The following is a 26,147-nucleotide window of genomic DNA, read 5'->3' on the forward strand; positions in this document are numbered from 1 at the left end:
GCACACCTCGGCTCAATGTGCTTGTGAAAAACTTTTAACGGATTGCTTGGTTGTACACAAAAGTTTCTGTCTTTGTCTGCGGCTGTGCTGTAATTATTGGGGGGGGGGTAGGGGAATAGTATAACTAGAATTAAAATGTCTGCTTAAACACAAGTCAGCCTCGGCAGGGAAGACGAACCCGAGCCCGAGCCCCTCGCACTTTCACTTCAAGTGCCTGTAAATTGTGACAGGCAGATGGCAGAATTCTAAAGAGTCGTTACAGGCGTGCGTGTAGTTTGTCACATCTCCATTAAAGTGTGCGATTATTTTGCGTTGATTCGCAACTGATCTCCGCTTATTTTTGGCTATCACCTACAAGGAATACATTAGACGGGTAAGGTATATTAAATTATATAAGAACCCACTTATTCCAATTCAAAGACAAGTGGCACCAGAGAGTGTGTGTGTGTGTGTGTGTGTCTCTCTCTATATATATATATACACGCACACAGTAGAGTCTCGCTTATCCGACATAAACAGGCCGGCCAAACGTCGGATAAGCAAAAATGTTGGATAATGGCAGGTGTTAAGAAAAAGCCTATTAAACGTCAAACTATGTTAGAATTTTACACATTACGAACCTAATAATCATATTTTACAACAAAACAACAGATTAAATTAACTGAAAAAATGAACTTACAGTTACAGATTTGTCTGACATTAAATACAGTATGTACTGTACTTAAAAAGTTCAGTCCTGTGATGATTTAAAGACATTTTTGATCGTAGTCTGCTTTCCTGACGAGTGTCGTTTCTTCGCTGTCAAGTCTCTGCAGCATCATTTTGTCGATTCCTGTAGCTTCTTCTTGTTGCTCAATGTAATTAATTGCAGTTTCTAGAGCCTTAACTCCGCCACTCATATAGTCAACATCCGTACGAGCGTATACTGTTTACTACAGCATTGTGACTGCGCATGTGTGTTTGTGCTGTGACGTGCGAGTCCCCGTCTTGCACCCGAAAACTCGAAGCCGAGTCTCAGTACTTTTAGCAACTCCAGCTTTATTCAGCTTGAAACAGCAACAGCGCGGTTATTTATTTTAGCGGGATCTGCCATTCTCCTATACACGGACACAGCAGTCAGGCAGGGTTGGGGAGAAAGTAACACTGAGCCCTGCGCATTTATAATGTTCCTTGTATCACCCATCGATGGCAGGAGCTTATAGCATGTCCCCGATCTTTTCGGATTGGCTTTTACATCGAACTGCTACCACCGCGTGTCGTCCCGTTGGGTGGAATCCCACAAGAGTTTAGAAACTCACTCACACCAGCCATGATTCTTTTCAAAGGTAAAGTGCAGGTTAATTTGCTTTATGTATTTTTACTTTATATTTGTATTAATCATTTTTATATGAATAGTTTTGGGTTGTGGAACGAATCATCTGAGTTTCCATTATTTCTTATTGGGAAATTCACATTGATGTACTGTACGAGTGCTGCGGACTGTGAGCACATTTCCAGAACAAATTATGCTCGCAAACCGAGGTCCCACTGTAATTAGCTGCGGCAGAGTCGGGAGCAACAAAAAATAGACTACGCTCACGCTCGCAACTTGCAGTTCTTGTTACCGATTGATGCATATTTTTTTTTTTTTGCGGTGGGATGTCGGATAATACGGAATGTTGGATAAGCGAGACTCTACTGTGTGTATATATATATATATATATATATATATATATATATACAATCCCACGTCTGTCTGTCTGTCCGCTTTTCACAAGAGAACTACTTCACGGATTTAGATCGGGTTTTTTTTTCTGGCTGGCTGAGGGGGGCGGGGCCCTCCACACTCCCGTTCCAGCCTCGTGGCGTGTCTTACATCCGCTTAGCTAGCAAGCGACAGAACAACTTCACAATTTAGATTGGGTTGTTTTCTAAAATTGGCTTGAACATTCTCATTGATTTTGCGATTTCTCTCATCACGCTAAGTATTATATTTCGCTTGCGGTACCGATTTATTTGTGTGGCTGTAAGATACGCCCCCGAGGCTGGCGCGTGAGTGAGGAGGGCCCCACCCCCCTCAGATCTCAGATTCGCACCAATAAATTGGTACTGCAAGTGAACTATGATACGTAATGCAATGAGAGAAGTCGCAAAATCAACCGGAATGTTCAAGCCAATTATAGAAAACAACCCAATCTAAATTGTGAAGTCGTTCTGTCGCTGGCTAGCTAAGCGGATGTAAGACACGCCCCAAGGCTGGAACGGGAGTGTGGAGGGCCCCGCCCCCCTCAGCCTGCTGTGTGTCTCTCAGTTTGCACAAATGAATCGGTACTGCAAAGCGAACTCTGATACTTAGCGTGATGAGAGAAGTCGCAAAATCAATAAGAATGTTCAAGCAAATTATAGAAAATAGTAGTTCTCCCGTGAAAAGCAGACAGACAGACGTGGGATTTTAAATACGTAGATATATAGACTGATTTAACTGGACTCCAAGGGATCCCCACAATTGCACTTTTTAATCACCTCGGTGTGTTCTTTAGCCTGCACTGTGTAGGTGAGGCCACAACGCTGACACACCACAGGATACACGGGACATTTATACTACAGACAAATGAACCCCCAACTACAGGATGCTAATCTCCATTTAATTTGTGACTTCTAAAACCAATTGGCTGCACTCCCGGTGATTGAGGTGGGTCATATTAAAGAGGGGTATACTCATACCATCAGGTACATTCTGTTTTATATTTGTTGTTAATGTAGACCACTTTGCAGAGATCGGTTTTTACTTTGACATTAAAGAGTCTTTCTGTCGATCAGTGATGAAAACAATGAATTACATTCACTGGGATTCAATGTTGCAGTACAAGAAAATATTTACCCCCCCTAGAAAATTTTCATATTTTTGGGCTCTCTCTACATATACAGGGCAATTCAAAATGAAAGAGCAGATTTCAGAAATTTATTTCAAACCAACTGTTTAAGACAGAAACACATTCCACACATCACTGGATGGAGGAATGTTCAAAGTTTGGTCCTGTGGTCCTTGAGGTTGAACGCACTCAACACGAGCACCTTGTGTAGCGTGACAAACATCATTTCTTGCCACACACGAGTCAGCTGGTCCCTAGTTACTGAATTCACAGTTTCCTCAATTCGATGTCGCAAATCTTGAAGATTAGCGGGCACAAGTGGAACAGACACTCTTTTCTTTAATGTACCCCATAGATAACAATTTGCAGGGGGTGAGCTCTGGAGACCATAGATGATGAGCAAGATCGTGTTGTCCACCTCTTCCAATCTGTCGTCCTGGAATGGTGTCATTCAGGTAACGCCGGATCTCCTCACAAAATGATTTTTCTTGTGGCGTTGTCTCCATTTTACTATAAATGAGAAACAGCGCTCAGTGGCCTTCACTGGTACTTTTAGGTGGGCTTTTAAACTTTGAACGTTCCTCTCTCCAGTGATGTGCGGAATGTGTTTCTGTCTTCTACAGTTTGTCTGAAATACATTTCTGAAATCTGCTCTTTCATTATGAATAGCCCTGTATAATATACACATACAGTACTAGGCGGATGTGCCACCTATGGCAGCCCGACTCCCCTCGACAGCTCGCTTCACGCACTATCGGTCCACTGGTGCATTGCTGCGCGGTCAGAGCTCTGGCCATGAGGTTTATTTATAGTTGTAGCAAATACTAAAACTGTCGCAAACTGTCTTCAATGCAAGATGAATGGTAATCTACTTGCTATCTGACTTCATACGCAGAAGGAATACGACTTCTCCTGCATGATCACCAGTCGTGGTTTTGTCGGCTTTTAGATGTTTATGCAGTTTTACAATTTCTAAGCGTCTTTCATTACAGAGGCTTTATCTGTCGATTGCTAACACATAACTGAACTACTACTGTTGTTAGCGGATGTACAGAAGGTGTTTTGTTTGACGTACGCACGATAAGTTGGTCGTACTGACACGAGAGTATCATTGTTGTACTCTCCTAATGAAGATGAAAAAAAATTATACTTATGATGTTTGGTTTTGAAGAAAAATGAGCGCTACATGGAAACGTTGCACAACTTCGCTACATTTTTTATATATATGAGTAGAGATAAACGGCATAATGGAGACTCCCGATAAAAAAGGAAAACAAACTCAAGAGTATTTTGGGCACGAGAATACTACTAAGAAAATAATCTGGTGCATAAAAAACAATTTCTAAGATTTGGTATAAGAGTTATTATTCTTGACAGGATTTCTGTGCAGGCCTTTTCATTTTGTATTAAGGTATGATGTGTTCCTACTGTGAGGGCTTTATCCTCAAGTTTTTGTTTTTCTTTCTAACCTTTTCCTATTTTAACCTGTAATAGAGCATCACTGCTGCCATACAGTAACCCAGAGGAGACCGTAACAGTGAATGGACTTTGTAATATATGTGCCAAATATGTAATATTTCATCAATCGGTTTTGTGTCTAAGACACTAATTGCTGCTATTCCTATAAAGCTGTCTTTGCTCCCCATCAGCCTGATTTAATAGAAGAGACAATAGAAAATGGATGCATGGCTCAGAGAACTTGCTCAGTGCACTTAGAGAGAAAAAACAGAGTGGTACACCACAGAGTGTTTCATTTCCATTACCCGTGGAATCCGGTGTTGGGTTGAGGGTGTCGGGAGTCTTTTATTTTGTGGAGATGAGGAGAAATGCGAGGCTCTGACATGCATACACTGGCATCAGCAATGCAGCCGCCGTTAATCAAGCCGGCCTCACTAGCTGTTCGGCACATAACGTCGTTTGTTGTTGTAATGGATGATATGCTCTACTGCCCAGACCTTCACTTACTTCAAATCATCATTTGTTTTTCAAAATGCTTGCAAGCCAAAGAGTCCAGCTTCAAATTTCAATTTAAGCAGCAATGGGTTAGAAAAGCCTTAAAGAAACAAGCTAGCGGCGTCATTTCTTTGTTGTAGGTCCTACAAAAAAAAGGAGTGAAGGGTCCGGATGAGATGTGAGCAGTAAACACACGGACTGTCAACGGCCTGACGAGATCGCTGATGAAGCAGACTGGCACTCAATCCGCCTGCCCTAAAAGCCAAAGAGGGGTGATCTAGAGTCGACGGCCACACACAGACACGCGCCAGGCCACCATGTTTATCAGAGACCACTGCCACGGATTAGCAGACCCTTAACTCCCTGCAGAAACTGTACACTGTAGTAGGAGCTTTCATCCATTACAAATCAGAAGGCGATAAGCTTCACACATAAACGGTGTGCAGGACAGACACTGCATTGCGATGACAATGTTTTTTTTCTTTCACAGCAGTTATGTTTTCTCAAATGTCTTTTTAACAAAAGGAGTGCTAAATTATTGGTGTTTTAAAATAACTAACAAGTGCGCCAAGTGCTGGACTGGTATTCAGTTTTAAGGTTGTTCACTGTTCCGTGTGCTGCCAAGGTAGACAAAAGCTCCCAGCACCCCCAACTAGAGAGGTGGATTAGAAAATGGTGGGATGGACTTATTGAAACATGATACGTGAACGTTTTGGAACAAACATGGACAAAACTGACATGATTATCTCTCCCATACAGCCACAGTGTTGTTATATATGTGAGGAGGTACAGCATGTACAAAGCACGCTTAGTGGCTTACCAAAGATACTGTTAGTGAGCATGACAGGTGAAAGCCACCATGGGATGCAGTAAGTGAAGATTGTCATTTTCAAGGAAATAAGAGCTAAGTCGTTAATTAAACGAGGCCCTAACCTCCCTCCAGTAGGGACGGACTGGCACCCTACCATGTCCAGGGCTTGCTTTTTCTGCCTTGTGCCCCCAAGAACAGGCCACAGCTTCCCTGTGACCCTGCTGAGGATTATACTGGCTTTGGAAAAGGGATGGATGGATGATACACTAAACTGACAAAATGAATACGTTATCTTAAGATTTTGGTTGAAGGCCTGATTTCATTTTTTGCTCAGTACAATAAAGTCTTAGTTTGTAGCATGAACATGGCATGGTGTGACCTTCTACGTCAGTCCTACTGACAAACACATCAGTGCTGGATGGAAGCTCAGACAGACAGGGGAAGAAGGCCCAGCCTCTACGCCGACAACATCCTGGCAAGGGATCTGAACTCCGGGCACTCCAAGGTAAGTTCTACTGAGATTTAAAGAGCAGGGTGTTAAGTGATCAATCTGTTTTATTAAGTATTGTTTATAATGAGTAAAATCACAAAGATGACTATCGTGCGGTGTATAAAAAACTAGCCGTTTCTTCCTAATGCTGCAGACGTTTCAGTTACCGCCATAGGGGTACACACGGTATAAGTGCCGATGAAAAGTCGGCCAAAGGACTCGGGCGGAAGGTGAGAAGTGGCTGCTGAAGCAGGTCACAGTGGGTGGGGCAGTGGGGAGGGGACGAGGGGACAGGGGGAGCCCCTCCGCCTAATGACCGTATTACACAGAGTGGCCAAAATAATGGAAAACACCACCTGAACAATGAGCTTGAGGAAGGCAGGCTCTATTGTAGGCACAGAGCTGGACAGTTTGACATCCATGGCAGAGGTACGGGCGCTGAGCAGACTCCTGTCAATCATGGAGAATCCACTGAACTCCACTGAACAGGATCATCTCCAGACAGAGGAGCAGCTTCAGCGACAGACAGACTGCTGTCACCGTCCTGCTCAACTGACAGACTGAGGAGACCCCACACTATGCAACTGTTCAATTCCACCCGGGGGGGTAAATGTTAATATTATACAAAGTTATTGTCTGTTATACCTGCATTGTTATCACTCTTTAATTTAATATTGTTCTTTATCAGTATACTGCTGCTGGATTATGGGAATTTCCCCATGGTATCTATCTAAGTGTGTCAGTCACCAAAAAAACTGCAATATTATCTCATATATCAAGGGAACATTCTAGAAAATGATGGTAGCACATGCCAAACGGGCAAACTGCATTGGCAAAGAGAAACCGGGGCCAAAAATCAAAGCTCACTGGTGGGGACAGACAGAACAGTTAATAAATCTCATCAAACAACACATAGTGTCCATTTTATAATATTACGGTGTTGTACACAATTTAACAAAAATGTACTTACTTGAAGCATGTTTATACTCCTGACACATACAAAAAAAATGAAAACATGACGGAGTAGGTAAATTACATATATACAAAGTTAAAAAAAAGCAAAATAAAAAGTGTTTTAAAAAGAGGAGCATTGCATAATAACGTATTGTGAAGAGGTGCCAGTTAAGAACTGGCATTTGAGAAAACGGAATGCTGGGAGGATGAAAGGACTGCTGCTGGGAGCGGTGGAGAGAATGTTTGTCGAGCCTTCAGAATAAAGTGGCTCTTCAGAGCGATGCCTGAGGGGCGCCGTTTTGGGTTCCCAAAAGAACCATCCACATGAAGGTTCACGCACATCTCTTAACAGTTTGCATAAATAACCATGAAGAGGTGACAGGAGATTTGAGAAATACCAACACCACGCTCCCGATTTTAAAAGGACTCTCACTGCATGCAGTACCACGGGCCGAGTTGATCTGTCAGTATCCCGTAGGTACGGAAGCCTATTTAATATACATTAAAGTTTGCTCTTTTGTCCACGTATTAGGAACCTTTTCAAAGCCCAAGGAGAGCCAGTTTCATATGCAAAGGACCCTTCCCAGAATTAAATGGCTCTTTGTCAGCCAAAGGTTCTACTGGGAACCACACTATCCTGTAAAGTGCCATTTCAGAACCGTTATTGTTAAAAGCGTCGGGAGTGCAATAAACATAACAACTGCAGGGGAGCAGACAGGGGTACAGGAAGTCCCAGGATCAAAAGGTGAGCACCCGCTTTGGAGTATGCTGGGCCTTCTGTCCCTTTAAACAGAATTTGGGGCCCAGGACTGCAGGGAAAGCGATGGCCATTAAGGGGACCTTTAAGGAATCAGCAATACACCAAACCAAAAGAAAAAAAAAAAAATTAAACACATCAATGAACTAAAATGAGAAATTTGGACAGATACAGGAACAAAACCAGCAAACACATGTAAAATGATTTTGATTTTTGAACCAGGAGTGATTTTTATGATTTTAACAGTCCACCACAAACTTTAATTAATTGGCAAGTTTGATTTTGATGAGGCACCTCGAGAGAAAAAAAGGAAATAAATTAAAGCTGCTCTTCTAAATGTCTATCAGAACCCAAAGATCGTAGAGAGCTGATAGATGGCACAGTTGGCATCAGTATGACAAACATGGTAGAGCGGTCTATAAAAGCTTAAGGGGTATGTTTAGCATGCAAGAGCAAGACAAGGAATGAGAGCTTCAGCTAAAATGAAATACACTGGAGCCCCAATAATGAACCTCAGGCCCAGTGTGTTCATCCCGATCTGCTGTGAAACACATGACGCTGAGGCATTAGTTCTGATACTGTATGAGGGGGTCTTTAGTACCCTCACAAATATACACAAGACAATGTAAATACATAAGAAATACCAGAGACGATGATCAGGAGACCAACGACGCATGTTTGTTTAGGACACTTTATAGCCAGTTCAGTGTGCCATCACTAAAGAGAAAAAATAAATCTCTTGGATTTATTGATGCCCAAGAAAACAGTTCTCTTTATGAAATAATTTTGTTTTGATCCCAAGAGAATGAGAAAGTAATAAAAGCTTACAAGTGTTCGTGGGGGGAAAAAAATACAAGTGATGGGCACCCATAAAGAGGAGATGAAGCAGTATGGTACTGAATATCTGTTCTCAGAGTCTAAATGACACATATTGAATCTTATTACAAACAAAAAAAACAACTGGATTAGGAACTCAACTACTACTTCCAAAGTCGTTTTTAAAATAAAACTCTGCACCTAGTGATAGATAATGTGTAAGATGGCGAAGTGGATTAGAAGCAGACGTGTATACCTAACTGCTTAAAGAGCTGTGAAGACAGCAGCATCTGAATGAGAATTTCGTATTTGTCAGCATCCTCTCATTTTACATCTCGCTTACTCAGTTCAGGGTTGCCGGTTAGCAGTGCTGTCCACTGGGGGCTTTGGGAACCCCTAATCTGACATCATCTCGTACCACTAGCTGTGAGATATTCACGTATGCAATGCTTTTCTTTATTTAGTTTTGGCAGGCGTTTAGGGTTTCTCTACAAGCATGACGATAAATTATAATTAAATGTCTGGAAGGTGTGTGGAATACACACTTTAAGTACAAAATAAAAAAGAGAAAGAAATTAGCGTGTTTTCACGAGATGAGCTTCAAAAGGCTCTGCATGGGTGGAAGATGTTTATTAGTCATGACACCCAGTGATCTGTTTGGTCTTAAATTTGACATACAGGTGGGCTCTTCACTATACTGATGAATAAGATACAAATGGGGAGTAAAAAACATGAAATTCTCAAACCCTCTGGATTCAATTCAGGATCACAGGGAGCCACAGCTTACCCCAGCAGCATCTCACACAAGGCAGGATATAAAAACAACACTTGAAGAGACACCAGTCAACTGTGGGGTCCATGGGGCCTAATTAAGATAAGAACTGCCAGCTAACCCAAAGGACCCGCATGCCCAACTTGTGAGGCAAAAGCACTAAGCACTGAGCTACCATGCCACCCCATTGGGATTACCACAGAAATGCCTCCCTGTGAAGAAGGCTGAAGAAATGACTTCTGTCTGGTGCCATCTGGAACGTTTTTTCTTCCTTTGACTAAATTACGATAACATCTTTCTCCTATTAATATTGTCATTAAGCTGAGAAATGGGTAAAATAAGGTTTGGGATTCTCAAGCTGGGCTCCAGACAGTTTTTAATCAATTCCTGAACTCTGTAGGGGATTAAAACGGTTAAAGCTACTTTATATTTTTCTGTCCCTACAGAGAACTAACAGTTATTTAAAAAGAGGCATGACCTTCACATATATTCCCGCGTCCCTAAGTTTCTCTTGAAGTGACAATTATCTTATTCAAGTGCATCTGCGAGATATTCGGTGCAAGGGCTGTGACGCAACTGCGAGGTGACAAGGGAGCTCCACAGCTAACGTGGCCCCCATGGCAGCTTTTAAGGATAACAATGAGTTTTTATTTTCAGAGTTCAATCAAACGAGAGCAAAATATTTACAGTACTAGCACAAAGAACATAAATCAGGCAAAAACATCATTTTGAACGATTTCACCGAGATAAAGCACCACACGGCCCCTCAGGATACAACAGTAACTACTGTGTATGCCACTGGACAATGGGGACGTGGTGCGTGTTGGGCGGACATGCAAGTTAGGATATCATTGTACTCTGTATGTGAGGCAATAAACTACTACTACTACTGCTCCAAAGTACCAAGGACAGGACTGGCACTCGGAAAGTGTCCTCAATGCACAGTACAACATGTCAGAAGAGCAAACGGCACGTGGTGTGTACACAGAACATGGGCATCCAATTAAAGGACTAAAGAAGTCAGTGAGTTGTACCGCTGCCTTACGGAGTCCTGGGTTTAAATCCACTTGTTGTCCTTATGGAGGTCTGTACAAAACTAATCCTCCCAAACTCATCACCCCAATGTCTGCATGTGTTTTTGACCGGTGTGATGGACGGCCGGCAGCTCAAAGTATGGAAAGATGGAAGGATGGGGGAAGGCAGCTACTCTGGGACACTGCCCTCCCCCAGGACGCTAGATGGCGATTTCCCTGCAGCATAGTGCTGCCCCGGATTCCCGCAGGCCACCGTGGGATCTGGAGTTTGGCTTCACAGCCCAGCTGGGTACCATGGGTACCATGGGTGCCGCTGCAGGGAGACTGGGGGAGTTTTACTTTCCATATAGCCTGGAAGTACACCCAAGTCATGGGGACAGAAGCCCTGAAGTACTTCTGGGAATGAAGAAAACTCAAGCCCTCCATCTGACTCGGAAGTGCTGGCAAATCACTTAGGAGGAAGAACGGAAGCACTTCCGGGTCAAGAACTATATAAAGGACTGTTGGGAACCCAGTAAGCGAGGCAGAGTTGGGAGGTAGAAGACAGATGTGGAGGAGAGATTGTGTATCATCATTATTATAGTTATTGTTACTTACCTGTGTATGGTGGATGGGGTGCTTAAAGGCACAAGTAATAGAAAAGAAAAGGAATTAAAATACATTTTAACGTAATATATATAATATCCCAAAAATGTGTGTGTTAACTGACAACTATAAAATGCCACTGGTGCTTGTTGTTCTGATTTCGAGGATTTATCAGAGTCTCTGGTAATATTTTTTTTTCTATTTTCTCGTATAGGGAAAGTGTTGGAATCGTCCAAAAAATTCTATTTCGAGATTTTGATTATTCTCGATGTTTTAGACCTCCCCGAGTCTGAAAATATTTTGGAAATATGTCTCTGTGTGTGTGTGTGTATAAATAGGATAACACTTTCACGTCGGTCAAACAAATTTTGCATACAAGTATTAGGTACAAAACGTAGATTTCTATCAACCTTTGGGCTATTTCCGCTAACTGGAAGTGGTACTTGACCTTTTATTCATGCTGCTGTGGAGTTCGATTTATTCAACTTATAACAATTGTTCAATATATTATAAGTTTGATTTGTGGTTGATGGTTCTTTAATGTACATAATATAAAAATATAAACATTGTCCTGCGGTTTACTCCTCGAACATCCATCCCCATATCCGAGTACACGAGAAAGTCGAGGGGAGACCACTCCTGATTTTTTTTTATGTTACTTTCATTTTGGTTTTGGATCTTTGGCTAATTTTTCAGTTTCTTAACATATCTGGCTCCTTATTTTATTTCAAGTCGTGCTGCTGGCAGTAATCCCGCTGCCATCTCTTGTGACCAGAAGTGCAGGTGTGCGATGCCACAGACAAACCACTATTTAATGTCTCGCATTCAGTGTCTGAAGTCTGAGGGCACAAAATCAAATCTCGGTGCCCGCTAGCTTTGCCATCTTTGACCAAGGGCTTCAAGAATTTTAATGACAATGCGCTTGGGATGTGTTATTAGGTTTAGGTTTTCAAAACATCCGTTCAGGTTTGATCTCATCTGTCCTTAAAATTGTCTTCTCTTCTGCCTTTCTGACCGTTCCATTAAATTTCATCTTGGAAGAACAAGGTTGGTTCCTGTCTACCATCTGATGCTACCGAGGTCATCCTCCCACTAGTGACCATGCCCTGGATTAAGAAAGTTTGAGAACGTTATGTTAAGAAGGGACAAGAAGCCTAGAGGTGACTACAGAAGTGGTGTGTGAATGAACTACCCTCATGGTGCGATCCTCCCTCCTCTCACGGAGTTTTGGTATAAAGCAGCCAGTCGTGGTGCAGGACCACTTTTGCCCCCCAGTGATTGTAAGTAAAGAGTCTTTTTTTAACATCTGTTGCTATCACAAGGCCATTTGTCCAATTATGGAGGCATTTTCAGCATCCCCCTTTCACACTACCCTTGTTGGAGACGTTTCTTGTTTCACTCTGCACATGTTGATCACGTTGCCATCCACATTTTGTATTCCCTGCCAGCAGTGGACTGGCTGGGACTCCAAACGCGGCTGCTGAAGTATAATTGCACATAATTATATTTTTTACAAGCCATGGATGGTAATTACATGCAAGGTGCACTGCCTCAAATCAGCAGATGCTTACTCGCACTTGACAGCGGCAGCAACAGTCACATTAAAATGCAGATTATGAGGTGGAATCCTTGGACGGAGCAAGAAGTTTACTGTCATGGAAACAGGCCTGGTGCTGATCCAGAAACTTTGTTCAGTTTTTTGAACAGCTGGATCCTTCAGTGGTTTCCAGAGCCGGAGCTCTCATTCTGAACAAGCACTGCCAGTGTACAGACGGTGTTCAGGATAAAAAGTCTTAGAAAGACACAAATGAAGGAGATGTGGTGAACAATTGAGGTGCAGCGTTCTGGCAGACGTTTTGTGTGCCACCTCGTACAGTGGTCCGGTTTACGCGTACAGCTTCAGGCTAATTTCTGTTTGCTGTGTATGACGGCTCACTTTCGCGAGATACTTAAATTGCTCTCTCTCTGTCTCTCTGTGCACACCTTGTGCTGATATCGTCTTTAACTACACACTGTAGGAATGAAACTGACAGCGAGATTTCTGCTCAAAGGCAGCCAGTGGGGAGCAAGCAGGCAAACAAGCCCCCTCTCCAGTCCTGACGTCTGCTTCTGATTTAGGCCTTCCGTACCCCGACATTAAGTACAAGCAAAACTTAAAGCAGCTGCACCGGGTAACTGCACAAAGAACAGCAACTTGTCCCTCAGCAATTTCAAGGGATAACCTGCAGAAGCTGCCGGAGTTTGTTTTTTAAAACTTGATGACTATTGCAATAAAAAGCTTTACAAATAGAAGCATCTCTTGTCGATCACTAACCTGTTTTCACTTCCCTGCTGGAAGTGGGTATTTTTTGAGGACATGTTGGCATTGTCAGGCAGGGGCTGTACCTCCAGATACCAGGGAGATGCTTAGCACAGCCCATCAAGCCGGCTATCCACCTCTGGACAGAAAATGAAGCAACCACTGAGAAGCTCCACACAAAAGACACCACAGCTTTCTTAGAACCAGCGTCCAAATGCAGCTCATTACAACTCAAAAATGATTACAAATGGTGAGTGAGCAGACAGTGGCAGATGTCATAATGGATACGTACGAATGGTGCCATCCATCTGTATGTTGTCGACCCATGGTCCGAGCTACTCACAGAACTGATGGCACATGGCAGCATATCTGCTGTGGTGGCCTGTCACATCATCTGCTGGTTTGATTGAGCCTTTCTAAAATCATCATTACATCCACCAACATGAACTGGAATAACCAACAGACCAAAGACCAATGATCAGAACCCCATCAGAATCACTCAGAAATGTGCACCACCAAAAATGCTTTGACACGGTGTCCCAAATTGTTCCAAGGTCATAAAACTCAGACTATGACCAGTTACTCCATTTTTATGGTACATCTGATCTTCTAGTCAAGTCAGGGTTTACGTAGTACAGTAAAATTCCAATTATCATCACATCGACAATGAAAATGAAAATGTAACCTTGTGCGTATCTAACAGTGTCGGCTTACATACCACTTGAAGGAATGCTTTTGGGTGCAGCTACTACCTTCATGCCACACACAGCAGGTTCTTCTTAAGCTGCCCTGTTTATTTTGCCATTTGTTTATTATAAAGAACCTGCTATATCTGATACACTGTTATTAATCTATGAGGGGCAACTGTCTTTTGGAGGTCCGAGTGCAGGGTCAACCACTGTACAGCACAACTGGAGTGGTTTTCAGGTCAAGGGTCCTGCTTAAGTCACGATATTCTTTGGAGAGCCTGGCTTAGATCACATATTCTTTGGATCTGGAACACATTATTACCGTATTTCCCCAACGATAAGCTTCCCCACATTATAGGCCGCCCCATTCTATAAGCCACAGAAAATGCTCATTTATGTTTTAAAACTCTAAGATAAGCCACCGCATGTTATTAGCCGTGGCATTACTGAATTTACCAATCTGAAGTAAAAGCGTCTAATTTGGCACGCCCCTGTAGGCCTTTGCAACTCTATAGTGACATTATAGTTGAGCGTGAAAAATTAAATTGATAATATTTGGCACTTGCCAATATCAGGCTGCAATGCAAGTCCTACACTGCAGAATTTAAGCTCCAGGTCGTTGCTTTCATGAAAAAGAAAATGGCAACAGCGTAGCTGGACGCCACTTTGAAGTAGATGAAAAACAAGGGAGAAACTGGCGGAAAGATGAGGAAGCTTTGCACACACTTCCGCCACGTAGGTGAGCAAGGCGTACAAGGGAAGCAAAATGGCCAAACTTGGAGAAGAGACTTAAAGAATGGATTCTCACATAGCGTGAAGACAATCGGATAGTTTCAAAAAAAGACATCAAAATGAAGGCACGAGGAATGGCGACTGAAATGTTTTTAGATAGGCCGCCCCATTTAAGCAAGCCGCACCCAATATGCAGGTTTGTGAAATTAATGTATAAGCCGCGGCCTATCGTTGGGGAAATATGGTAATCTATTTCTACTGTATATTTATAATGCAGTATTAATTTTGACTATACATTTTAAATCTGTTTCTATATTTATAATGCATTATTATTTTTTGATGACATTATTATTATCTATTTCCATCTTCTTATACAGTAATCCCTCCTCGATCGCGGGGGTTGCGTTCCAGACCCCCCCCGCGATAGGTGAAAATCCACGAAGTAGAAACCATATGTTTGTATGGTTATTTTTATATATTTTAAGCCCTTATAAACTCTCCCACACTGTTTATAAATATTCCCCGCAGAGTTATACAGCATAATCCCTTTGTATTCCCTTAGATATTAGGTAAGATTCATTGAAATTCTGTATATAAACACACTGTTTATATACAGTAAAACCTAAATATTATTTTAAAGACATTGAGTGTCTCTGATATCACATGTTACAGCCATTACGATAGACATGCCACCAGCAATAAATACGTACAATGCAACAAAAATAGTATACAGTAAATGTGTGTGTACAGTGATGCTAAACGTACATACATATACTAAGTACTGTAAGTAGAAAATTAATTATGGTTACTCACCAACAATGACACGATGACTTGTCCGATAACAATGAGTTTTATTTTACTGCACAACAAAGGAGAGCGTTACAGCCCTTAAAGGAGCCACTTCAGGCGATTGTGTAGCACTGCCGTTGTTCTTCTTCTGGTAGTCTTCAATCCAAATCCCTAAAGCAGATTCCATCCAGACTTCTGCCTTATTACATCCACTTACAACTCGTATTGCACCCTGGTTAAAAGGACACTGCGGCCGTAGATCTTATATTCCTTTCCTACTTTTTAAATAAAAGAATCGTAGCCTTCAACAAATCCAAAACGTTTACCTTTTCGGCAATCATTAACATCTTCCGTTTGCGCTTGGGCACGGCCCCCTGAAGCAGTAGCAGATAGTTTTGGAGCCATAATGAAGGGCTTGACTATGCACAAAGATAAACACAAAAGAGCACAACTCTTTACACAGCGAAACACGTTGATGCTGAATGAGCGAGACGAGACTTCCTGGTTAACACTGCATTCAGCAAGCAGGAACTTAACTGCGTGCTCTGATTGGTTAGCTTCTCAGTCATCCGCCAATAGCGTTCCTTGTATGAAATCAACTGAGGAAGCATGTACAGGAAGTAAAAAGACACATTGTCCGCAGAACCCGCGAAGCAGCGAAAAATCCGCGTTATATATTTAGTTATGCTTTCATATAAAATCCGCGATAGAGCGAAACCGCGAAAGTCAAAGCGCGATATAGCGAGGGATTACTGTATACAGTAATGCACTACCTTGTCTGTCCAGGATTTTAAATCACCTGTAGCTCGCAAACCGTTTGACCTATTGACCTGAAATTTGGTACACACATACTACGTGACGTCTACTATCCGCTTACGGGTGATGATTGACCTCCAAGGTTATTCCTCTTTTTATTTTTATTTTATTTTACTGTAGAATCAACTCTTGGCAGCGGCCAGCAGGGCATTCTCATCCCTACCACCTTCGCCGTCACTTCCCCTACCTCTTCGTATCGGAAATCATTCTTGAGGCAGATTGAGCGCCAGCTTAAGTAAAAAATTAAGGAAACCGTACTAAGTAACTGCAACACAAACACTGACTTAATCAGCTTTAACGCGAAAAGATGAAGACAAAAGAAGAGAAGAAGCGGGCCGCTAGAGTGGAGAAAAGAAGAGCTGCTCAGGAAGGAGCAAGCGCATCAACCTCTGAGCAAACCAATAGTAAATGTACAGAAAAAGAAAGAGGATGAAAACTATAAGCCAAGTGTATTCACTACAGTGCGCCATTACTGGTACTTTATGATGCAGTATTCATTTTGACTAATGATTTTTTTTAGTTTTGACTATTCTTTTTCTATGTGTGTGTGTTGTGAGCCAGAACATGAAACAGAAAAAGAAAATGAGACATTCACCTTCAAAGAACTAATGACATTCCCATCTGCTCCATCAATACGACTGAAAGACTGATTATAACGAAAAGACACCGACATAATGGAGGGGTCACTTGAACATTTAATCAAAGTCTGCTAAATGCTGCTCAAGTACAGTATGGATTAAACACCTGAATGAATTCTCACAAACAAATTTCATGCTTAACTTTACTATTCTAATAACATATAATACTTTTATTCACCATTTACCTCGTATTGGCTAGAATGTGCAACATGGAACAAGTATAAAAGATATCAAGTGCCACTGTGACTTATGATTTCATGAGTTATGCACACAATTACTGCAGGTATAAGATTTGTTTCGTGTTATTTTTATATTTCTCAGATTGATTCAGCTGGGATTTACACACACATACATATATATATATATATATAATTCACTAAGGCAAGACAACCATGAAAAGCACGCCGAAAGGGGCGTGGATTCACTAAGCCGACAAGTGAGACACCTATGGCACACAGGAAGGAGCCACGCCCACCAACTCGGACGTGACGACACACAAAAAATGGCGTCATTTATGTTCGTCTGTCGTAGAGGCCACATGCAGTGCAGGTCAGGTTAATGTCATGTACCTCCGAGCTATGTTGACTGTTCATAGAGGCATGTTTCTCGTGGAGGTGAATCGCTATATGCAGCGTGTGAAACAGTTTGTGAGGGGTATCCCATGGGATCCTTTAAAACAATCCTTTAAAACTGAGGTTAAAGCACAATGAAGGAATCAGTCTTTAAAAAACAATAAGCCCTGTGCCTCTGTTTCATTACCGTCTCACCTGCTTCACCAATGCAGGCCCTGCAACAGTCGAGACGCTCTGTCAGCAACTGACCTTCTCTGTGCCTGACCGGTTCACACAGAGGCAGCGCAAGAGAAAGCCGCGCCAGAGACAGACAGAGGCACACACACAGGCAGCTGGTGGGTGGCTCTCCGTGAGTTTCTCTTGCGACCGGGCACATGAGCAGGCAGTGTGTATGCTTCGAGTGCGAGGGTGGACGCGACAGGACCATCTAGGAAAAATCATGTCGCGGAAGTGATTCGCTGTATGCAGTGTGTAAAACAGTTTGTTTGTCGCAGATGTAAATCGCTGTATGCGGTGTGTAGAACAGTTTGCGAGGGGTGTCCCTGTGTCTTTCCAGAAGTGTTCAACCATCAATAAATAATTATGCGGCGTTTGTTATGCCGCGGGTTCACTATTGTGTTGTATTTTGCTGTCTCCAGAGTCCCATCTTTTCATTCACTTACTGTTGTATTCTCACACTAACCTGTTTTAGACAACCGTGTCTTTCCAGAAGTGTTTACCATTCAATAAATAATTATGCATGAGGTTGAGCGTGTGTCTAGGCGTGGGTAAGCCGTTGAACCCCATTCGGGCTGCAAACCGTGGAATTGTCACTAAGTGCGCCTCATACGCTCCCACTGTTTTCGTCCCTACCCTTTGTACACACCCCCCTCCCACACGTTGACTGTTCATAGAGGCATGTTTCTCACGGAGGTGAATCGCCATATGCAGCGTGTAGAACTGTTTGCGAGGGGTATCCCATGGGATCCTTAAAACATTCCTTTACAACTGAGGTTAAAACACAATGAAGTGAGCAGTCTTTAAAAAACGAGTTTTCGGTTTCGACGCACGACCGCGTGCAGCATAGCAAACTGTTTTAAACGCTACATACAGCAATTCGCATCCGCGACAAACATGCGTCTTCTTAGATGCTCCTGCACTTTGTACACACCCCCCTCCCACCTCGCTACGCCGCACGGACGATTGTGTGTTGGTTCGTTCCGTGCATTGTTACAATGTTGCTTTTCTTGCTGATTTATTACATTACCGATTTTGCAAATGTTACATTTTCTCCCTGTGCTTAAAAATTATTAAAAAACCGGCCTGATTATGCGGCGTATGGTACGCCGTGGGTTGGCTAGTATATAAAAAATCACTTTTACCTTATATTGAGAATATGACAAGCTATATGAGCTGTAGAATTAGATCTTTTAAAGTGTAAACATAGATATAAATTAGAATAGAAAATGACAGCTGTAGGCATAGAAATTGCCAGCATATTCCAGATACTGTGAGGGAGAGTAGGAAGAGGGGCACGTTTGGAGTTGAATAAGATGACGAAAGTGGAAGAAGCTACAATACTTTTCAACATCTGAGCACTGCCCGGGGGAAACCATCAAGCCGTTTATTCTGTGACCCTTTGGTTGCACCAAGCCACCTGGACAAGGCTACACACACAGGTCCTCCGCCTCAGCCCAGCGGTTTGCCTTGTTCCTGCTATGATGCTGACAGGGCTCTAGTGGCCATTTTCCTCTCTACCATTCATGTCTTTGGGATACTTTTAGGCTTGGCATAAATGAACTCAGTTTTCAGGGAACATGTACCCTCCCTGCAAAGCCCAGATACATTCAGAGGGCTGTACGCTGGCTTCTAGGCTGTGGCCACCATTACTGCTTTATGCTCTTTGCGAGCAGAGAATGGCATTTCTGTTGGGATCAAATAAAGTACAGTCGGCCCTTGTGATTCGCAGATCTGCAATTTCCACTAAATGTAAATTATTTTGAGAGTTTTGTAACCTAAAGTGAAAATAACACAGATGACATGCTTACGTCTAGAAGAAAACTCGAAAGGTCTGCTAAGTCATACAATAAATGCACAAAATGTGTAATATTAATCGTTTACTACTACACAAATTAATTATAATACATCCTGTTATGTAAAAAGTAAAGAACTGTGACATCACACGTCTTTGTCTTGGCAGCCAGCCTCATATGTGATCTGCTTGTGCAGCGATCGTCCCAGTTTGCATTTCTCACAACTTTTCACATTTTATTTAATGCATTGAACGTAGAATAAAATCATGGGTCTGCAACATAGTGTTTCTAGTGGTTCTGGAAGTGCCCCCAAGAGACAGAAGTGACACATGACCCGATTAGAAAGGGTTGCATTATTGGAAAGGTTTTGTTTGGTGAAGTCTGCTACTGCGGTTGCTTACCAGTAAGCTTGATAAAGAAAAAAATCGGGAGTGCTCTCCCCTCGACTTTCTCGTACGCTCAGATATGAGGATGGATATGTGAGGAGTAAACTGCAAGACAATGATTATATTTTTATATTATGTACATTAAAGAACCATCATCAACAACAAATCAAATGAATAATATATTGAACAATTATTATAAAAGTAAAGTTGAATAAATCAGACTCTGCAGCTGCATGAATAAAACATTTGCCATGATAATTTTATTTTGGCAAATAATTCGGGTAAATAACCACTTTCAGTAAGCAGAAGTGGCTCAAAAGTTGTTAGCAATGTGTGTAATGTAATACTTGTACACAAAATTTTGTTTACGTAAAGCAAAAATGTTCTCAAATATGTATTACCACTTCGATTATCTCAAAAACCGGTCATTTTACGAAAAAATGCAAAGAGACAAAAAACTGCTTAGTATGTGGTGCTTTACCATAATAAGATGTGAAATTATCAAACTTTTAATATTTTGGGGAAATGTTTCAGGTAAAGCACCACTTCCTGTTAGCGGAAAGAGCTCAAAAGTTGATAGAAATCTACATTTTGTACCTAATATTTGTATGCAAAATTTGGTTGATCTAAGTGAAAGCATACTAAAGATATCTTGTTTACACACACACACACACATAAAATTTAAAAAAATGGCATTTTCGGACTCTGGGAGGTCTAAAACGTTGAGATTCATCAAAATTTCGAAATCGTATTTCTGGACGATTCCAATACTTTCCTTACGAGAAATTAAAACAAGGAGCAGGAAATCCGTGAAGCCACGGCAGAAGCTACTCCGGTGAGGAAGAAGGATTTGAATGTTTTTTCAATGTACAAGTAGGCGTACTTGACGTACGGTACAAACCGGAGTTTTCTATTTTACGGTTATCTAAATAGAGTACTGTGTGCTGTACGTGTATTGATTCTGTGTGTGTGTAGGGGCCTACACTGTTAAACATAATTGCAAATTTTCATATTTGTGGGGCTCCTGCAGCCCTCATCCCCACGAATTTCAAGGGCCTACTGTACTCCCTCCCTATTACACACTTTCTATCTCTCTTATACTGACAGTCACTCTACCTGCCTATCCATCCTTCGATGTTACAGACAACTATAGAAATCAATCTAACAGCAACTCTGAAAACACACCTTCAGCACAGAGACAGCCAAAATATACAAACTGTATACACTCACGTTTAAGTTCTCCTGCAGATAAGTCAGGACTTGATTTTGCCATATCATTTCTGTTATTTTATAATGTCAGTCGTATAAGTTGAATGCAGAAAACTCCTGCTATTGGTCCAAGAGATTACGATATGCTAACGCCCACCTAAAAGAGTAACCACAGAGCACACTGCCTTTATTTCTCTGTGTATTGTGCCTGCGTGACCACACGGTGATACTCAAACTATTCCGAAGTGACGTTTGCACTGTTTATGTTTTTTGTATCTCACACCCTCATAAAACCTTTATCGTAAGAGCATCACTTATCTACGATGGAGCGTTCGATCAGAAGAAAATATATAGCTGGTTTTAAATTAAAAGTCGAAGTGGCAAAAGAAATTGGTAACTGCGCTGCTGCAACAAAATTCAATGTTTCTGAGAAACTGGTGTGAGATCGGAGGAAGGAATAAAATGTAAAAAAAAAAAAAAAATAAGTAAATAAAATTTTTCAACGGGCGTATAAGACGGGGTCTGATTTTATGATAGATTTTTCGGGTTTCAAGACTCGACTTATACCCGAGTATATACGGTACATACATACATAAATAGATAGATAGACCGACAAATAAATAAATTAATCAATTAAATTCAATACATGCGTGAGGCCAGCCAGTTTTCTGGAGTCTTAACGGGTGAGGTCGGCACTCCTGAAGCCCAAGCCATTTTCCACCCTTACAGTACAACTTTGTTTGCCCCCAGAAGCTCACGCTGTTAAGTTCCGTGTTTACATATAAACGCCTCTCCCTCCCCAGTGCTTTACAATTATGGCCAATTGGGCACAAGAAGAACTGGGGACTCAAAGTGGGTGATGTTGCTGTAGGTTGATTCACTTCTGGATATGGCGGGCAAGTCAGAAGAGTTCATGTCCGTATTGTTTTCACAATAACACATTCTGCCTTTGTGAAAGTCCACTGCTTTATTTTTTTTGGCTTCTCTCTTCCCTTCGGTCCTCCTTTCCACACGTGAACACCTGCCACTTCCAAGAGCACAGGTACCGGCAGCGAGCTCCATAAACGACGCAGTTGTAGAGAAATTCTCAAGCTTGGGCTTTACGTTCTGGAAGTGAAACTACATTATTTTTTTCTAAGTATGTAGTTAAACAAGCCTGCTTTTTTAACCATCATTATAACTGAATATGAAAATGTTGAAATGTTCATCCTCACTGCTGAGTCTTGTCTATATTTCCCAGTACACGCTAACCATGAGCTGCAACAGATTGAAGATGAGGAAAGAAAGAGAAAAAGGGACAGACAGTAATAGAAAGGCAAAGAGAGAAGAAAAGGCAGGGCTTAGGAGAAGCGTAATTATCCTCCTGAGGCACCACGGCCCACCGTTCTGGGGATGACTGAAAGGGGGTTGATGCCAACGACTGACACTTCATTTTGTAAATGTAATTCTTGCATTCCAGGTATCCTGTCTATATTTCGAGCCAATGTCCTGCCAGGCGAGTCAGTCATTTGTGTTTCTCTACCCCACAGCATTTCCAACTGGCTCTGCGGCCTCCCTCATTACCAGTCATTGCCTACTTGAAAAAGCCCACCTACGCCAGTCTCTGGGAACAGACCGTGAAGCCGACAATCTCTAAACGATTATAATCATACCGTACCCCCGAAAAGTTAAAGGCCTGTTTTCCAAAACCAGGAGCTCTTTTGCTTCAAAGTGGACGTGCTCTGAACGTTTAAAGGCTTTTGTTTCACATTTCTTGTGGTGCCCACTGGCTATAATTGCAAGCTGTTTGGGTGGGAGGGAAGGGGGAGAATTCCACTGTTAAGTAGGACAAGTGAATGGTGAAAAACAACTCGAGTTCAAAAATGCCTGAATTAATCTTTAAACAGCAGGACTCAATTACTGTATTATCTTACGCTGTGTGATTTATTATTACATTAAACTTAAACAGATCGCACTCACATTACCTTCTTTACATCAACACAATTGCTTTCCTATTCTGCTCTTTCAAAACATTGTAATGTCTTATTAGAAGAATGAGAGGAGGGCAAAGGCGCAACTTTCCCTGAATGGACACTGAACTGGAGCTTGAAGCAGATGGACCAGAGAAGAGGAGGCTGTGGTGACTATGGAAACTGGAAGGCTGAAAAAATGTCATCTGATGTGACAAATCTGAGCGTCTACCGTGACATGAGGATGGCAGGGGTTACATGGCGTAAACAGCACGAATGCGGGGATGCCAGTGATAAAGGCTGCAGGGTGTTTAATGCAATGGAGTGCATTCTTGGCACAAAGTAGGCCTCTTATTACCCACTGGTCGTTATCATTGGAATGTCAAAGTGTGCCAACGCATAGTTGGTGGCCATGTCTCTTTCTTTATGGTCACACGTGCTTCACATCTTTTAGGACTCTTTTTTTTTTTTTTTTTATTAATTTTATTGCAATCATTCCATACAAATAAATACATTTTTACAAAAAAAAACAGGAATGAAAACAAGTCGACCCCCATCCCTGAGAGAGAGAGCAAGGCCAACGGGTAAAACTTAAGGCTTGTAAACATACCTAAACTGATGAGTTTAACAGGCCAATAGAGATGAATAGAGAAGAAGAAGAAGAAATGCGGAGATAATTTCTTCCTCGGTGCTTTAAGAGCTTATTCTAAAATATTACTGATTAGATCCTGCCATGTTTTGAAAAAAAATCTGTACAGATCCTCTAACTGAATATTTGATTTTTTCCAATTTCAAATAGTATAACACATCGGTTACCCACTGACTTAAAAAAGGAGAGTTAGGATTCTTCCAGGTTAGCAAAATAAATCTGCGTGCCAAAAGTGTTGTGAATGCAATCACAGTTTGTTTGTCTTTCTCCACTTTAAACCCATCTGGAAGAACCCCAAACACAACTGTTAATGGGTTAGGAGGGATTGTGAGACCAAGGCTGTCTGAAAGGTAATTAAAAATTTTGGTCCAAAATGATGTTAATTTGGTGCAGGCACATCTTCTAGGACTCTGTGATGGCCAGTGTGCTGTGCTGGGCTGGTATCATCACTTCAGGAGCGGCCCACCAAATCAACAAGCTAATTAAAAGGGCAGGACGCTTCGTTACGGGAAACATACTGGACCTGCTGGTGGTCATACAGAATTAAAACCAAACTGAGCGTCACTATGAACAACACTGCACATACTCTCTGTGACACAACACCACTGAGGACTTTCAGACAGCCATTTACTCAACAGAAGTGCGTGAAAAAATGCAGATGGGGGTCCTTTATACTTCCTTTTAACTGCAGTACGCCTGTAGAGTGCGTGCTTCACTGGGACTGCCAAGGCAGAAGTGCGTGTGTATTATTTATTTACTTATGAATTTATTTCTTTAGATCATTTATGTTAGGTAGAATGCCCAGTGGGACTGGGTGGTCTCGAGGCTATGGAACCCCTGCAGATTTTTTTTTTCTCCAGCCCTCTGGAGTTTCTTTTGTGTGTCTTTTCTGTCCTCCCGGCCATCAGACCTTACTGTACTCTTTGTTATTTAGTATGGCCTAAATGTTGTTTTTATTTTGTATGCACTTTTCTTTCTTCATCACACCGCATGCATGAAAATGAATATTGTTGTTGTTGTTGTAAAGGGCTTCTGCAAAAAGTCAGATTTCCCCTGGGGGACAAAACAAGTTCTAGCTGTCTGTCGCAAAAACAATGACACCTTAACGAATCGCAAGAGATTGTGGAAGGAATAACAAGGGAACCGACTGAAAGGTGAAGGTTTCCGAAGTACTAAAAGGCGCCTCAGGCTACGACCCCATTTTCTGTATGTCGTCACTTTACAAATGCTGTTCAGTTTCAATTTTTGGACAGATGAGTAATGGAGGACTCAAGATGTGCCTTTTCCGATTCAGCACGACAGATAATGTGCAATTATCTTTAACCATAGGGTAATTCACAGGCAGTAACGTAACAATTTGCTTGTGAAGTCCTTTAAAATTGGTTTCAGCGGATGGTAGCAACCTGATCAGATTACAAAGAGCCGAGGTACAAGATGGTCTTAAACAGCACGCTTTGGACGGCTAAACCGAAGCAGGCGCAGAGAGCCGCTTGTAAGGGCCCATGTGCTCAGTCCAGCTGCCCAAACGAATACGTCAGTCGCCATTTGCCTCTCAACATCTTCAAGTGTTGTACGAGTGTCTCTCACTTGCCACAGTCTTCCTCAGACATTTTGTGCAGACTGACCACCCAGATTTCCTTACAAGAGGTGCCCTGGATCTGCTTGCCCTCTTCGTGTCACACGACCTGCCTGGAAGTCACACTGACAGACGGTCAACCACACCGAGTCATCTCAGCCAGCGTGTGGAAAACTGTCTCATGGTAATCGACACCAGAAAACAAACACACAGAGTCCAATTCATCGAACGCCTTTCATTAGTGAAGATGATCCAGAGAAAGTGTGCAAGTTCAGAGGTAGAGCAGAAGTCTGAAACACTTCCATGGATCCAAAGACAAATATAAATATTTTACAAGCAAGTTAAGTGAGCAGCGCAGGCCACAGTGGGACGTCTTGTACTTTCTGACCTAATGTCTTAACCTTCTAGTTGCACCATTGGGCTGCTTTTCGAGGGGCTTCGTAAGACACACACACAAAGAAAGGAGATCATTAAATGTATTCATTTCATCTGTTTGAGCTCCGCGGAGTTGAACTTTAATGACTACGCTACAGTTGCAAACCTCGGCTCCACAGCAGTTTCTTTAAGACACAACAAAATGTGACCCTCAGGCTTTTGATCTTGCTGGATTTTTAACCTCTTTCAGAACACGTATGCGCATGCATCATGGTGGCCACACGTTCCCAGCATTCATTGGACGCATCCTCTGAAATTAACACGACGTGCGCGAGTTTCAGTACCAGCAAAAAGTGGGGGGCGCAGTGTGATATTTTATCAAAGTCGTAATGTGACGTCAGAGTCTCTGGTTACTATCTACATGTGACAGAA

The 26,147-nt window shown here is 42.1% G+C and overlaps 1 protein-coding gene across 1 annotated transcript in view; it reads right to left on the reverse strand.

Annotated features, from left to right (window-relative positions):
* The window catches only part of uts2r2 (urotensin-2 receptor 2), a 99,232-nt gene that overhangs the window by 631 nt on the left and 72,454 nt on the right, over nt 1-26,147 (reverse strand). The window lies entirely within an intron of this gene.

The sequence above is a fragment of the Polypterus senegalus genome, chromosome 17, assembly GCF_016835505.1.
Source record: "Polypterus senegalus isolate Bchr_013 chromosome 17, ASM1683550v1, whole genome shotgun sequence".
Lineage (NCBI taxonomy): Eukaryota > Metazoa > Chordata > Cladistia > Polypteriformes > Polypteridae > Polypterus > Polypterus senegalus.